General features: G+C 44.0%; 1 pseudogene; it reads left to right on the forward strand.

Annotated features, from left to right (window-relative positions):
* The first annotated feature begins 1,077 nt into the window (after positions 1–1,077).
* LOC127770138 (subtilisin-like protease SBT3.9) lies at positions 1,078–17,604 on the forward strand (annotated as a pseudogene).
* Positions 17,605–18,128: the final 524 nt, after the last annotated feature.

An 18,128-nucleotide genomic window follows, 5' to 3' on the forward strand; every position in this document is an offset into this window, starting at 1 on the left:
GAGCTGACGGCAGAACGATGAAACAACACCATCCCGGCCAACTCTGACCTACGCATGATTGACAATGACGCCGGCTGAGAACAACTGAGGTTGCCGACGACGCCGTCTGCGGACGACCGCGAGATCGCCTGGATGATCCTCCATTAGAATAGAAATAGATCGATCTAATAGAAAACAAAAGGGAAGGTTCGATCAGCAAGAAAAATCAAAGAAACTTAATGGACTTACCAGAACGAAGCAAAACTGCCTGGGAATATCCCATGCACGCATGGACGAAGAGTTTTGCACCATCAACTGGGAACAGAGTAGATGGATCGGATATATCACGCCGCCGGCGAGTGGACGAACTGCATGCCGGCTATGGGTGGAAGAATAGGGCGCCGTTGTACCGGCGTATTCGCTTTTCCGCTCTGGTGGTTGGATCTGGCGGCACTCCGCTCGCGTATAAACGCCGAACGCTGCAGGCCCCTGGATAGCTATGCTCGAGGTGCAGCCTCCTCTTGCTGGTGGTGTCAGCCGCTCGAGAAGACTGTTCGACGTCTCGCCACCGCCGGCGGGGCAGACGCACCCAACCTGTAAATGCCGAATGGCTGGGTAAATCAGCCACCACCAGATTTATGCGAGCTGTTGGTTGTAGCTTCCTATCGATTTGCATGGATAATTAAGAATTTTGGGAATTATTTTTCCAGAAAAGAAAATCAAAACGGGAGTATGTACCCCCAGGACGATGCTATTGATGTACGGTGGATGATGCTGTTGCCGATGCTGTAAGCAGTGCTGTGATGTCTCCAGCGCCGCCTTTTGCCGTTACCATATGATTTCAGCGAGCCAATGGATTGGTCGTCGCCTTCGGCTTTGCTGATCGGCTGAGCGCCTGCGCCGTGGACACCGATCGAGTCGCCGCAACGTGGCTGTGGACATAGATCTAATCGCCGCGCGCCATCGATGCCGACCAAGTTGCCGATGGATCACGACGCCGCTGGCGACCTGCATGCTGGCTTATACCTCGATCGATCTGCAATAAAAAGAGAGAATCCTTGATCAATCTGCAAGAAATACAAAACGAGAGAAAACGGGATGCACATACCAGAATCACTCACCTGGGAATATCCCAATGGTGCAAATGCCGCTTATGTCGATGGAATCACGCCGCTGGCAGGCTTGACATGGATTCAATGCCACTTGCTGCACAGACTTGCCGATGGATTTATGCTGACGTTCTCTGCTACTCGCCGCCGTGGCCCGAGCCGTCCTCGTCGATGGATTGCATCACCGTCGCCGTCGCCTCCAAATTGCCCATATATCGCGCTCTCACCTCAGGACCGATCTGTTGATTTGCAGTTCGGTTTAGCGCTACGTCAGAACGAGATATTTATGCGAGCATTCAGTATGGTTCCGATTTGTGCGGGATACAAATATTACGAGGATTTTTTTCTCGACAAAAATCAAAACGGGTCGATCGGTACGTGGATCCGCTAGTGTACGCGATCTCGGCTGGTTGCGAACGGACGGTGGATGAAAAGCAGGAGTACGTACACCTGGGTGTATAGAATCATTTTCCTATATATATATATATGTACATATATATATACACACACATACATATACATATATTAAATTTGTTTGGTGCTCCATGGTGCCCGGGCACCATGGTTGAAATTGAGTATATACTCAATTCAAATGAGTATGAAACTTTTTTAAATATTTAGATATTAACATTAACTACTTTACTAACTAGTTCAAAGCAGGTTTGAACTGAATTTGAACTTGTTTTTGTTACATTTTGATTCTAGGTATACACTCCCTCCGTCCCACAATATAAGGGATTTTCAGTTTTTGCTTGCAACGTTTGACCACTCGTCTTATTCAAATTTTTTTTGCAAATATAAAAAACGAAAAGTTGTGCTTAAAGTACTGTAGATAATAAAGTAAGTCACAAATAAAATAATTAATAATTTCAAAAAATTTTAAATAAGACGAGTGGATGAAAAGCAGGAGTACGTACACCTGGGTGTATAGAATCATTTTCCTATATATATATGTACATATATATATACACACACATACATATACATATATTAAATTTGTTTGGTGCTCCATGGTGCCCGGGCACCATGGTTGAAATTGAGTATATACTCAATTCAAATGAGTATGAAACTTTTTTAAATATTTAGATATTAACATTAACTACTTTACTAACTAGTTCAAAGCAGGTTTGAACTGAATTTGAACTTGTTTTTGTTACATTTTGATTCTAGGTATATACTCCCTCCGTCCCACAATATAAGGGATTTTCAGTTTTTGCTTGCAACGTTTGACCACTCGTCTTATTCAAATTTTTTTTGCAAATATAAAAAACGAAAAGTTGTGCTTAAAGTACTGTAGATAATAAAGTAAGTCACAAATAAAATAATTAATAATTTCAAAAAATTTTAAATAAGACGAGTGGTCAAACGTTGCAAGAAACAACTCAAAATCCCTTATATTATGGAACGGAGGGAGTAGCCTCTAAGCATTTAATTAGTTATGTATGTAATCATGGATTGTGAAATAAAGTTAAATTTGAGTTGTTTTGTTGTTAGGTATAGGTATGAATCGAATTCTTATAACTAGGCATATACTCACAATTTGAAATTTTTAAAAAATTTGAACAAAGACTGCCTTCTTTGAACAAGCTCCATATCATTTTAATTCTGGAACATCTATGTCTTGCCCCCATGTGAGTGGAATAATTGCGGTACTCAAGTCTTTATATCCTCAATGGTCACCAGCTGCCCTGAAATCCGCAATCATGACTACAGGTAAATATTATTCTTTTCATAAACAACATGTTTAATTTGGATAATAGAACATAATTTTGCGCTAATACTTTGTCGTGTTATGGACCTTATTATGGGCCGTATTTATTTTGGCGGGTAGGGAAACTTTCATTTGATCAATACCAGACAGCATGTTTAATTTTGAGAAAGAGTACATTCAGACTTCATTAACGTCATTATGAGTGAACTTACACTGGTGGAAAAAACGTTTGTAGTCCCGGTTCGTAACCCCCCTTTAGTCCCGGCTGTCCAACCGGGACTACGAATCCGGGAATAAAGATAGCGATCTTTAGTCCCGGGTGAAATAACCGGGACTAAAGATCGATCTTTAGTCCCGGTTGGTAACACGAACCGGGACTAAAGATCGGTCAGCCATGTGGCCGGCTGTTACATTTTTAGTCCCGGTTGGTGTTACCAACCGGGACTAAAGATCTGTGTACCATTTTTTTTATTTGCATGGCCCTGTTTGCTGCATGGTTGATTATATATACATATATATATATATATATATGTATGTATGTATATGTGCGCATATGTGTATATGTATAAATACATATATAAATATATATATACATGCATGTATATTACAATTCATTTGCTCGCTAGCTATAGCTACGACTTCGACGCCAGCGTTACGTCAGAAGAGGAAGCACCGACGTTATGAATTGTCGATCCGTCGTAGTAGAATTCACCATCGGGATTAAGGACTTCTTCGTTGATGAACCCCATCAGTTGTTCTTGAACAGCCGTGATAAAATCCTTATGTGGGAGATTTTCCCTCATGTGAATACGCTATCATTCGAAAAATAATGACATATCAACATATGAAATTAATAAAAAACTTAACAAATCGATACGCAATGAAATTTTGAATGGTTTATGTATACGTACATCGAGCTCTCGTGTGGTGTATATTTGGTTTGATAGGCAGTGGGCATACTCGCATACGTAGTAGCCACATAAGTTAGTTCCCTGGTCCGGCTTTGCACACTACATGAGAAACGATGAGAGATTTAATATACTCTTTATATTAACTGTAATTAGAGATTCAATTCAATATAATTTTGGATCATGCATGTACTCACTGGAAAATGAAACCTCCGTCCAAGTTTTTCTTTCCAAGTCCCGCGGACCAATTGACGGAACCGATCCCAAGCCCTACATCTGCAGTTGCAAGCTATGATTAATTAATTATTACCCAAGATCAACATAATAGCGACAAAGTCCCGCGACTTTGGAATAGATGGCATTATATTACCTGTCTATCAGTTGGAAGACCTTGTCAAAAACCTTCTCCTCTTTATTCATTGAGTCGTACACAGTGACTCTGCATGCGTCCAAGTCGAAAAAAAAACAGGACCCAGTGGAATCTGGAATATGCGTGAGATGGGATAAATATCATAATGTACATGTTATATGTATGGGAATGAAATTTGTTCGAACGACAATAAAAACTCACTCTGTGTTGTACGGCAGTAGTATGAACGTCTTGAAATGCTGCTGCGTTAGGAGATGGACGAGATTGTCCTCTGTGTCTTTCTCGTACTTGTCGATCATTTCGGTGTTGATTTTCCGAGGGTCGATGAACCCAGTATCATAAACCCCCCGCCGTCGGGCCCTTTGAATCTCCATTCTACAACGATGAAAGGAAATTATTATTGCTTACATATATGCCAGGAGCTAATTGTTGAACGAAACAAATCGAACTCAAAGATACTTACAAAATCCATGCGCTCAGAAGAGAGACGTCGAGGGCATCCAGATGGTACAGATCGAAGACATCCTTGAATTGGATCCATAGAACATCTTCTCCTTGCAAGAAGTCGGGGTTTCTGATCCTCGCTCCGAACATCTCTCTACCCTCGGCGCTCATTTCCATGTACCGTTCATGGAATTTGTACATTTGTGTCGGTAGGGACTGCAGCTGCTTAGGCCTGACAAGCGGTTTACCGAGTTCAAAGTTGTATGCCACTTCCGCCTTCGGGATTGGTGCGCCTCCAACCAACTGAACCACAGTTAGACCGGTGTCCGAAATGAAATCCGTTATGCCAAAGTCTTTGCCGGTCACCACCGGCTTGACCTCTTTGTTTGGTTGTTCTCCAAGCTGAGGAACTGGTTTGGACTTCTTGTAATAGGCTTTCCTAAGTGTTCGGTCATAGTCCGATAGCTTTAAGGCCTCCTTGTTTCTGGTGGACATTCCCTTGAAGAACTTCTTCACGCTCGGGTCAACAGGTATCTTCTTTTCAGGACTCCGAGGCTTGAGTTGCCTCTTCACTTCTCCTGCCATATAAGCGCCAAGCTCCTCTTGACTGCAATCGTACGGGGGCTCCTTGTTTTTGGTGGCGTCAACTTTGGCCTTCTTCGTTGCCCTTGTGCTGGCAGGAGGTGGAGCTTGGCGAGACCTTGTCTTGGGAGGTGCAGGCGGACACGGTGGAGGTGGAGGTGGAGGAGGCGGAGGAGCCGGAGGAGATGGTGCAGGAGGAGGTGGCGGAGGAGCCGGAGGAGATGGTGCAGGAGGACGTGGCGGAGGAACCGGAGGAGATTGTGCAGGAGGAGACGGCAGAGCCGGAGGAGATGGTGCACGAGACGCCGCTTGTCGCCCAGGGAGGATGATGTACCGCTTGCGCCATAGTATAATGGCGTGGCTTGTGTCTCGTAGATGCGTCTCACCGTCTCCTCCTGGGTAGTCCAACTCGAGGTCCTCGTTCGCGGCTTCCACCAGCTCAACTTCGACCCTCGAGTATCCTGCTGGAATCGGCCTGCAGTGGTAAGTCTCTAAAATGTCCGTTGGGATGGCCATTCCTGACGCCACCTTCACGTGATGAGAGGTTATCTATTAGTAATCAACCTAAGCAGCAACCTAAGCAGCAACTTGCGGAACGTACAAGTCAAAAACCATAAAACTACGAGCATACCTTGATTGATAAGTTTTTGAAGGGAATATGCAGCTCACATGGTGTCCGCTGCGTGATCTCATCAACGGGGTAGGTGGTTTCGTCTTGGGATTGCATGGCGTCAATGCTTTGTGATCCTACCTGCCCCGTTGAGGCGCAGCTGCTACGATTGCCTGATGAGCTGACCATTGGAGGATGTATGTACGGCTGGGGATCCTAGGACCGATGTGCTACTATCCGTTCATCCACCTTCCTTGCCACCTCCTCTTGCACGCTGAGCTCGTAGCTCGATACCCTGTACTCAAGATCTGTAATCTTCGCCTCGGTATCTCTCTTGCTCCTCATCCGACTCCTGTACGTGTGGATGTCCTCCTTGAATCCAATCTTCCAGGGAATCACGCCTTTCCCTCGTGTTCGTCCTGGATGCTCGGGAGTCTGTAGGGCGAGTGACAGCTCGTCCTTCTCTCTGTCGGGTCGGAACGTGCCCTAAGAAGAGGCTTCCACTGTGTTCGTTAGTCGACTGGCAGCCTCGCGTATCTGATCGCCGAAGACCAGGGAGCCATCAACTGGGTTAAGCGTTCCACCGTGAGCATAGTACCAGAACTTCGATCGATCCGGCCATTTAGCGGTGCCCGGTTCGATACACCTCTCAATCATTCTTGCCTCTATCTCCTCCCACTTCGGCATTGCGATGCTATAGCCGCCTGACCCTAAGTGGTGATGGTACTTCTTCTTGGCGGCGTTTTCCTTGTTTTTGACCATCATCGCTTGCCCTTGTTGCCCTATCTTGTAAGCAACGAACTCGTCCCAATGGTCCCTTAGCTTTGGGAATATGTCGAAGTTCGGTGTTAGTCCCTTCAGGATGTATTTCTTGTACAGATCTCCCTTGAAGCTCTGGAACTGTTCTGCCATTTTCTTAAGAGTCCACTGTTTCACTATGTTCTCCGTACCCGTAGGGAGCGTGAACGTCTCGAGCATTGTGGTCCACAGCATCTCTTTCTCTGATTCCGGGACAAAGCTGTCATTATCCCCGCGTGCCCTTGTTCTGCGCTAGTACACCTTGCTGACAGGCACGTTATCCCTCACAACCCAACCGCTATGGCGTACAAAATTCTTGGCTGCTTCTGCTGGGGCACTAGGTCGGCCGTCTTCGTCCACCTCAGTTATGATGTGCCGACCCTCTATCTTCTTCGCGGCACCTCGTTGTCCACGTGCCCTCTTCTGTCCAGCGGAGGGATAACTTCCACTAGCCTCCTCCTCCTCGTTCCCCTCCGCATCGCTCTCTACGTTCCCCTCCTCGTTCAAGTACTGGTTTGGATCCTCGTTCCCCTCTTCTTCGTTCCAGTACTGGCTACTTCCCTCTGTGATTGTATCGTACAGTATCTGTTCCTCATCGCGATCAGCCATCTGTTCATAGAAGAAATATTTGCTAAGCGTAATATTAAAACTCTACTAATCTTGTATTAAAACTCAAATAATCATATATGCTAAGTCTAAGTGTCGTGTATTAGAACCCTAAATAATTATATATGCTAAGTCTAATTAAGTTTCGAATATTAAACCTCTTATAATCTTATATTAAATCTCTAACAATCTCTAACACTCAAATATGCTAAGTCTAATTAAGTTTCATATATTAAACCTCTAATAATCTTATATTAAATCTCTAACAATCTCTAATACTCACACATGCTAAGTCTAATTAAGTTTCGTATATTAAACCTCTAATAATCTTATATTAAATCTCTAACAATCTCTAACACTCACATATGCTAAGTCTAATTAAGTTTCGTATATTAAACCTCTAATAATCTTATATTAAATCTCTAACAATCTCTAACACTCAAATATGCTAAGTCTAATAATCTAATAATCTCTAACACTCACATATGCTAACTCTAATAATCTAATAATCTTATATTAGAAATCTAACAATCTTATATTATATCTCTAACAATCACATCTTTACATCACTTGCCTGCGCGAATTCCTTCGAGGGCTAGCTACCACTTCGGCTTGAGGGACGACGACGACGACGTCTTCTCTGCAACATGCAAAAAAAATGTATTAGTCTAAACGCAAAGGAACATATATTGTATTTCACGTTTTCAAGTACATATAATCATATATATATGCTAAGTTCAACAATAGTTTAATTATCTCGTTCGTACCCGTTTCGCTCGCGTTTGTTCTCACACTTTTAGTTCAAGTGCATTCACGTTCGTTCACGTTTCAATCACGTTCGTTCGTGTTTCATTCACGTTTGTTCACATTCGTTCGCGTTCATTCACGTTTCAATCACGTTCGTTCGTGTTCGTTCACATTCGTTCGCGTTCGTTCACGTTTCAATCACGTTCGTTCACGTTCGGCGGCGTTCGTTCACGTTCGTTCGCGTTCGTTCGTGTTCGTTCACGTTTCGTTCATGTTCGTTCGCGTTCGTTCGCGTTTCAATCACGTTCGTTCGCGTTTGTTCGCGTTCGTTCGCGTTTCAATCACGTTCGTTCGCGTTTTGTTCACGTTCGTTCGCGTTCGTTCACGTTCCCCTCCCCGTTCACGTTCGGGCGGCCGTGGCGGCAGCGGAGCGGCGGTGGGGCGGCGTGGTGGCAGCGTGTCGCGGCGGCGGCGGGGCGTGGCGGTGGCGCGGCGCGGCCCGGCGGCGTGGCGGCGGCGGGACGTTGCGGCGACGTGTCGCGGCGGTGGCGGGGCGTCGCGGCAGCGTGGCGGCACGGTGGCGTGGTGAGCTCGAGGCGGGGGCGTCAGCGGCAACATCTCTCTACGTCGGCGGCAGCGTCGGCAACGAGCTAGGCGGCGGCGGTTTGGAGAGAGAGAGATCGAGATCGATAGAGAGAGAGGCAACGGCGGCTCTCACCCGAGAGAGATGCGGCGGCGGCGGCGGCGGAGGCGGAGGCGGCGAGGACCGCGAGACGACGGCGAGAGACGACGGCGGCGTCGGCGCGGGGATGCCCTAGGCAGTGGCGGCGAAGGAGAAGCCGATCGGAGGAAAAACTTATAAGTGTTGGTGTTGAAGACGAGGGCGCATCGGGAATATATATACCCCTAGATCTTTAGTCCCGGTTGGTGAGAACAACCGGGACTAAAGATAATCTTTAGTCCCGGTTGTTCTTACGAACCGGGAGTAAAGATATCTTTACTCCCGGTTGTTCTCACCAACCGGGACTAAAGATATTTTCCCGCTATTACCAAATTCTTTTTAAACCCGGTTAGGGTTAAGAACTGGGACTAAAGATAATAGCACTGAATATTGAATATCGTTGCATATGTGTTTCTAAAATAGTAAATAATGCATTAAATTTATTTAAAGTCGAAAAATAAATGACAAAACCTTCGAAAATTATTTAAAATTATTGTTGTCTGTAGTAAATTAAGTGGATAATATATAATAAGCACGTGAATGATTTAAAATTGTTAAAAATTCTAATTAACATATATAAATACCACATGTATGATTTAAAATTAATAAAAATTCTAATAATCATAAATAATTATCATATGCATATATATTAAATTGTTAGAAATTCTAATTAACATATGTAAATCCCACATGCATGATTTAAAACTTTTAAAAATTCTAATAATCATATATAATTAGCATATGCATATATATTAAATTGTTAAAAATTCTAATTAACATATGTAAATCCCACTTGCATGATTTAAAATTATTAAAAATTCTAATAATCATATATAATTAGCATATGCATGATATTAAATTGTTAAAAATTCTAATTAACATATGTAAATCCCACATGCATGATTTAAAACTTTTAAAAATTCTAATAATCTTATATACCTAGCATATGCATGATTTAAATTTGTTAATAATCATATATAACTAGTATATTCAATACATCCAAAATAGTTTACATCGTGTACACAACAATTACGGCAATACATCGGCGGTGACGGTTGTCCGCACGTACTTTCTCCTCACTATTGTTCCTTTCTTGTGATCGCTACGTGAGTAAGGGGTGTCTTCATTTGATAGGAGGATGCTAGGGTCAATCGTCACCGTGAAAGGGTGTTGCCCATCAAACTGATCGTAATCCTCGTCAGTCTTGTTCTCTACTCCGACCATTTTTCTTTTGCCTGGGAGAACCACGTGGTACTTCGGCTCGTCAGGCCCTTTGCCCTTCTTTCCTTTGCTAGACATGTCCTTCACGTAAAAAACTTGCGTTACATCATTGGCAAGAACAAAAGCTTCATCCGAGTATCCAACCTTGTTAAGGTCAACCGTTGTCATCGCACCGTCATCAATCGTTATGCCTCCACCAGTCAACCTAACCCATTCGCACCGGAATAGAGGGACTGTCACGCCCGGAATTTCTATCCAAAATTCCAAACGCTTACATGTGTGTGAACCCTCGTCCAGGAATCAGCCGAGGCACACAATAACAAATTGATAATATAGTACAATTATTACTCTAAGTAATAAGCGAATAAAATGTCATTACAGAGGTAGATAGTTCCTCTCAATCAATAAAGATCTAAGCAGCGGAAAATAAGATAAACGGCGCAGACGACTCCACTCCACAGGCAGCTTGACCAGGGCTACACCTAATCCTCCACACCATCAGCATCACTGTAGAACTCCTCCTCTGATGAATGATTGCAAGGTGAGTATATGACATACTCAGCAAGCCACGCAGCAAATATGCAAGTGCACAGGATAACAAAGGATGGCATAGTAGGGTTTCATTTGCATAAACAGCATTTAATAAACATTTCAGAATTTAATAAAACAGTTGAGTAATAATTAAACAATATTAATCCAACGCTATACAACATACCCTGTTGCATAGGCCCAACCATTCTGAACAACCAATCCCAGCTGCACAGTTCTATCTCCAAACCAGGAATATACCATTCCAAACCAGGAGCTAATCAAATTATTACCAGTTATAGCATCTTTTATTATGATGAGAGGTGTGAGACTAATCACGAAAGACATTGTTAGACCCGCCCATAACCGCGGGCACGGCTATTCGAATAGTTTTACTCTGGCCAGAGGTGTACCACTGTACCCACAAGACACAGCCCCACGACATGTCACCATGCGCCTCGATACCACCACGGTACCTCGGAAAGAAGCTGTGACAGTACCCCTCGCACAACACAATCCAGCACAGTGCACCATTCCTGGATCATAATCACCCTCTTATAAACAAGGCATGGACTCCCCAGCGACCCCCGTGGGCTTATCTCCGCCACTTCTCAGTCTGGTGCCCCGCAATGAACCATGCTAAACAAAAGGTAAAGCCGTTGCCTACGCTGGCTTGTGGTTAGCACGGTTAATGTTTCACAACCGAAACTCGTGAATCGGTCCTTAATTGTCATGAGCACGACCATCAAAACCATGTGCTCACAACCCACCATTATCAGGTTTTAGTAAGCAAATTAATTAATTAACCAATCATGATTAACCATCATGAGCTATCATTAAGCCATCATTAAATAATAGTGAATCATAAGTTATCCCAATAATGTGCTAAAGTTTCTAAGCATGGCTAAGCAATCATATCTAATATCTAGCTGGACCAATATATAAAGCTCAACTAGTCAATTTATAATAACCCAAGGTTTCAAGGAATAAAGTAATCAAGAACAAAAGGGCTATAACAAACAATAGGTTAATTCTACCCAATGACATTCGAAAAATAAATGCAATAGTTGAATAAAAACAATAGCTTTAAACGGGATCAACATGCTCAAAGGATTGTTTGGGATCTGTGTGACTTGCCTTGCTGGCCTTGGAACTCTTCAAATTCTTCTTCTGCGAAAACGAACTCTCCGGAAACGTCGGAATCTAAATAGAAAAAAGCAAAAACATCAAAACAGCACATAAACAAGCATGAACAGTACATGTGGATATTTTTAACATGTAGATGTCTATTTTAGAAAAATTTAGAGACTTGAACCAACTAAATCCAAGCTAAGATGAATTAGTTATGAATTTTCAAAGATTAAATCGGATTAAAACACTTATATGGGTTTTAATTGAATTATGACGCAATAATAAATTATTTTTGAAAAGGAAAAGGGAATTATTGCATCAGCGGCTAGGGTTCGCGGTGGACCGGGTGCACGGCGGCGGCTCACGGAAACGAACGGCCGAGATCGATCCTATCCAAAACGGACGGCCAAGATCCATCGGTCCATGACCGGGCCACGGGGAACGACGATGATGACGTCGGCGGTGACGTCACCATCGGCGGCGGCTCGGGCGTGCATGCTCGCCGGCGAACGACGGCACGACAGCGTGTACGGAGGGCACCTACGGGTAGCGGACGGCACGGCGAACTCACCGGTGACCAAAGCGGTGGCGGAAGATCAACAGACGGCGACGGCGTCGAAGAAGAAGCGGCGGCGACCTTCGGCTTGACGACGGCGACGGTGTTCCGGCGGTCGACAGCGACGGCGGAGGGGCGGACGAGGACTGCGACGAGACGACGACCACGACGGTGACCTCCCCGAGCAGCGATGACGACTGGAGCGACGGCGGCGCACGGCTGGAGCGGCGGCGACGACGGCGGCGCGAGGGCTCATGGCGCTAGGGCTCTACGGGCGACGAGAGACGAAGGCAAGGGTGGCGACGGATAGCGGCGGGCTTGGGGGTCCTTTTATAGGGGTTGGAAGGCGGCGGCGAAGGCCCACGGCGGCCGGCGACGAGAAGGAAAGATTAGGGTTCGGAGAGAGGGATGAATCCTATTTGAGTTCGAATCCACGGATTTCCAAACGAAATTAGCCGACGATTCCGTAAGAGAAAAGATAGAGGGGATCCCGGGGATCATTTCCCCTCTATTAATTTCACCGGAAACGGAAAGGGGCGGCTGGATTTGGAAGGAGACGACGGCGGCGCGGCGCTAGGGTTCGGGCGGCGGCCGGCCGGAGGTAGACGACGACCTGACAGGTGGGCCCCACCTGTCAGCGTCCGAGGGCGCGCGCGCACACGGCGGCTGCGGGCGGACTGGGCCGGCTTGGGCCGGGGAGAGAGAGAGAGAAGGTTTTGGGCCGACCTTCAGCCCAAAGCCAAAAGAGACTTTTAAAAACCTTTTTCCATTTAAATTATTCATGAAATGCAATTCCATTTATTAGACATACTTCCTTGGCTCAAATAAATCCTAGAAAAATCTAGGAATTATAGAATCAAGCAAAGTATTTAATGAAATTTTATCTGGCCCCATTTTATATTGGAATTTATTATTTAAAATTAGATCTTCTTTTCTAGGCTTTTAAAATCAATTCTAATAATTCCAATTAAACAACAATTTATATATTTAGGATTTTTAGGGTGTGACAGGGACCTTGAGAGGTCCATAGTCAAGTTCCCATATCTCCTCGATGGCACCGTAATACGTGCCAGTTGTACCATTGTGTCCCATGGCATCGATACGAACATCACTGTTCTGGTTCGTGCTCTTCATGTCTTGGGCTCTCGTGTAGAATGTGTACCCATTGATCTCATATCCTTGGAATGTCGCGATCGAGCCAGATGGACCCCTCGCCAGGAAGGCCAGTTGCTAGTTAATCGTCTCGTTACCCATGAGATGTTGTCGCAACCACGCGGGGAATGTATCAATGTGATGCTGTGTAATCCATGCATCGGACTTACCGATGTTTCTGGCGCGAACTAGAGCCAAGTGCTCCTCGATGTAAGGAGCCACCAATGAAGATTGTTGGAGAACCGTGAAATGGGCTTTACGGAAAAAATTGTTGTCTACCGTCATTATTGCTTTTCTTTCTATAGTCCCCTTTCCCCGTAATCTCCCTTCATGGCGTGATTCAGGTACCCCGATTGGGCGAAGGTCTTCAATAAATTCTACGCAGAATTCAATGACCTCCTCTGTTCCATACCCCTTGGCGATGCTTGCCTCTGGAAGAGCACGGTTACGAACATACTTCTTCAGAACGCCCATGTACCTCTCGAAAGGAAACATGTTGTGTAGGAACACAGGCCCGAGAATACCGATCTCTGACAAGGTGACAAAGCAGATGCGTCATTATATTGAAAAATGAAGGTGGAAATATCAACTCAAAGCTGACAAGACATTGCACCACATCATTCTGAAGGGCTTCTAACCTATCCGGATCGATGACCTTCTGCGAAATTGCGTTCATGAAAGAACATAGCTTTGTTATTGTTGCCCGGACATTGTCTGGGAGGATACCCCTTATTATAACTGGTAGCAGTTGTGTCATCAACATGTGGCAGTCATGAGACTTTAGGTTTGTGAACTTCTTCTCCTTCATGCTTATTATTCGCTTTATATTCGTGGAGTATCCAGATGGTACCTTAATGCTCTCCAAGCATTGAAACATACATTCCTTCTCTGCCTTGCTAAGAGTGTAGCTGGCTGGACTCAAGTAATGGCTGCCTTTCTCCTTTGGTTCCGGGTGAAGGTCGCCGCGTTGTTCCATAAGCTTCAGATCATTACGTGCTTCCAGTGTATCTTTCGACTTTCCATATACACCTAGGAAGCCAAGAAGGCTTACACAAAGGTTCTTAGTGAGGTGCATCACATCGATTGCGTGGCGGACGTCCAAGAATTCCCAATAGGGTAACTCCCAAAATATGGAGTTTTTTTTCCACATCGCCGCGTGACCGTCTTCGCTCTCTATAGGCTGGCTGCCAGGCCTCTTTCCAAACACTACTTTAAGATCTTTCACCATAGCAAACACTGTTTTCCCGCTACGATGTTTAGGCTTCGTACGGTGGTCCGCCTTATGTTCAAAGTGCTTGCCTTTCTTCCGTACTGGGTGGTTTGCAGCAAGAAATCGACGATGAACCATGTACACAACCTTCCTATAGTGGTTAAGATACGTACTTTCTGTTTCATCCATACAGTGAGTGCAAGCCTTGTACCCCTTGTTGGACTGCCCGGATAGGTTGCTAAGTGCAAGCCAATCGTTGATGGTTACGAACAGCAGCGCTCGTAGGTTAAACTCCTCCTGTTTGTCCTCGTCCCACATGGGGACACCTTCCTTCTTCCACAACAGTTTAAGATCTTCGACCAGTGGTCTTATGAACACTTAGATGTCGTTACCAGGTTGCTTGGGGCCTTGAATAATAATCGGCATCATTATGTACTTCCTCTTCATGCATAGCCAAGGGGAGAGGTTGTAGATACACATCGTAACGGGCCAAATGCTATGGCCGCTGCTCATCTCTCCAAAAGGATTCATGTCATCCGTACTTAAACCAAACCGTATGTTTCGTGCGTCCTTTCCAAAGTCTTTAAATTTTCTGTCGATGTTTCGCCACTGCGAACCATCGGCGGGGTGTCTTAGCATGCCGTCCTGTTGACGTTCTTCAGCGTGCCAACGCATCATTCTAGCATTCCCCTTGTTCCTGAACAAACGCCTTAGCCATGGTATTATAGGGAAATACCACATCACCTTAGCAGGAATTCTCTTCTTCGTTAGCTGCCCATCAACCTCACCTGGATCATCTCGTCTAATCTTATATTGTAGTGCTTTACAAACAGGGCATGCTTCTAGGTTCTCGTACTCCTCACCGCGATATAGGATACAATCATTCGGATATGCGTGAATCTTCTGAACTTCCAGTCCTAGAGGGCAGACTATCTTCTTAGCCTCGTACATTGTCTCGGGCAATTTGTTTCCCTCCGGAAGAATGTTATTGACAAGTTTCAATAAATCACCAAATGCCTTGTCACTAACACCATTTTTTTGCCTTCCATTGCAAGAACTCCAGAGTGGTATCCAACTTTTTGTGCCCCTGCTCGCAACCTGGGTACAACGACGTTCTGTGGTCCTCTAACATCTTGTCCAATTTATGGGCCCCCTTTTCACTTTCGCAGTCCTCCTTGGCGTCCTGCAACATCTGACCAAGATCATCCACAATGTCGTTATAATAAGCATCTCTGTCCTCCTCGCCTGTTTGATTTCCTTCAAATCCAGCGTACTGAGTAAATTCTGGAATATTGTCGTCTTCTACTTCATCTTCTTCCATTTCAACCCCTTGCTCTCCGTGGGATGTCCAACAATTATAGCTTGGCATGAACCCCGACTCAAACAAGTGGAAATGAATAGTCCTGGATGTAGAATACTCCTTCTGATTCTTACACTTATTGCATGGACAACAAATAAAACCCTTCTGCTTGTTAGCTTCGGCCACTCTCAAAGAATAATGCACGCCGTCAATAAACTCTTTGGACCGCCGGTCAGCGTACATCCATTGCCAATCCATCTACCTGAAATGAAAAAAAATCGTACACAAATAATCATTCGTACAATAATGACATTCATACAATAATGATAAAATAATCACAAACTCTTTCAACAGTCATACAATAATGACATATGATTATTCATACAAAAATTATAAAATATTCCACCAAATAATTCTTATTTATTATTTTTGAAGTTTTAAATTCTTTTAATTTTTAATTTAGTTTGTTTTCTTTTATTTAAGATTAACTTTCACTATATTTTCCTACTCAACTATTTTATAAAACATTCTTTAGCAAATAAACAAAATTTCTATATATTCTTTCTTTTCCCACACAAATTTTCTCTCTCATCAACTTACAACAAAATTTTGGAGACAAAAAAGTGTGCAAAACATAGCTCCAAATGTAATATGACCAAAAAAACATTGGAGGATGAAGTTGCTAACCTTTTAGGCACCTCCCATTTGTATATAATCACCAAAGTAAATTCACTAGAAATTTTGGCATGACCTCCCCTCTTTTTTGAAGAAATTTTAAAGCTTGCTCGGGTTGGAGGAGGAAGAAGACATATATATAGGGGTGGGACTTTAGTCCCGGTTGATGTTATCAACCAGGGCTAAAGATCGCCGGGATCTTTAGTCCCGGTTGGTAATACCAACTAGGACTAAAGTTACGACCTTTAGTCCCGGTTGGTAACACAAACCGGGACTAAAGATCCCGGGGGGGCCTGACAAGTCCTGACAGCATTTGAACCGGGACTAAATATGATCTTTAGTCCCAGTTGGTGTTACCAGCCGGGACTAAAGATCAAATATGCCCGTTACCCTTTTTAACCGGGACTAAATATCATCTTTAGTCCCGGTTTTTATCGCAACCGAGACTATTGTGGAAATCGCCCGGACCGACGAAAGATGGTTTCTCCACCAGTGTTAATTTCATGACCATGCGAGCAGCAATATGATGCTATCCGCCTATCCCAGAGCGATCAGCACATGCTAACGAGTTCACTACTACATTTTGTTCGCTGAACATTTTGCATTCTTACAGGCACTCGCCAAGCAAATATCTTCATTGATGTATAGTTTGAGTTAGTTACATTCTGATCATTATATTTCTTCACCTGCATCACTTACCTATGACAACTACGGTATGCCGATACAAGCTAAAGGAAAACTTCCAAAGATTGCCAATCCTTTCGATTATGGAGCAGGGTTTGTTAATCCAAACATGGCAACTGATCCAGGCCTCATCTATGACATCGACCCATAAGATTACTTCAAGTTCTTCAACTACATGGGAGGATCAGGCTTAGGGGACAATCGCACCACAGCAAAAGGATCACTTGCTGACCTGAACCTCCCGTCCATCACCATACCGAACCTTAGGACGTTCCAGGCTGCAACATGCACCGTCACCAATGTCGGCCAGCCCAACGCAGTGTACAAGGCATTCCTCCAGCCTCCGGCCGGTGTTGAGATGGCCGTCATGCCGGCAGTGCTGGTGTTCAGCAAGGAGAAGAAGGTGTAGAGTTTCAAGGTGACCTTCAAGTCGACGAGGAGGCAGATTCAAGGGGACTACAGGTTTGGAAGCTTGGCATGGCACGATGGCAGCAACCACTGGGTTCGAATCCCCATTGCGGTTCGCATTGTGATTGAAGATATTTACTCCAAGATCTCCTAATTTGATCGAGATATGCTAGTAGCTATAGATAATAATGTTAGTTGATCAACAATTGTCTAGTTTGGTTTAAATAAGGGGTGTATCCATCTACTTCAGATGTAGCATGTTAACCATATGTGTTTATGCTATGTAGCCCAAGAAGTATTTTATGTAATATTATGTTAGATGTTTGTTCTGAATAATGGAGTTTCTATTTGTGGCTATAGCCTTAGTGAAAACTTATTATTTACATGTATGAAAATTCTAATAAAATATAAAAATGTCAAATATGTCAACCCACCATATTATTTTAAGAGTAAATTTCACAAAAACCCAGGTATTGGGGAATTCTAAAACAAATCCCAGTTACTGTGATTTATTTCAAGGAACCCATGTTTTATCGCAAAATGTCGAGAAACCTTGTATTTATATAAATACTCATATTTTGTTATTATATATGATTTTTTTTCATAAATTCAAAGTAGTTGAATCGAAGTACACATCCATTGTTGTTAACAATTTTGCAATGTACACAAATTTAATAT

This window comes from Oryza glaberrima, chromosome 4 (assembly GCF_000147395.1).
Source record: "Oryza glaberrima chromosome 4, OglaRS2, whole genome shotgun sequence".
NCBI classification, from domain to species: Eukaryota; Viridiplantae; Streptophyta; class Magnoliopsida; order Poales; family Poaceae; genus Oryza; species Oryza glaberrima.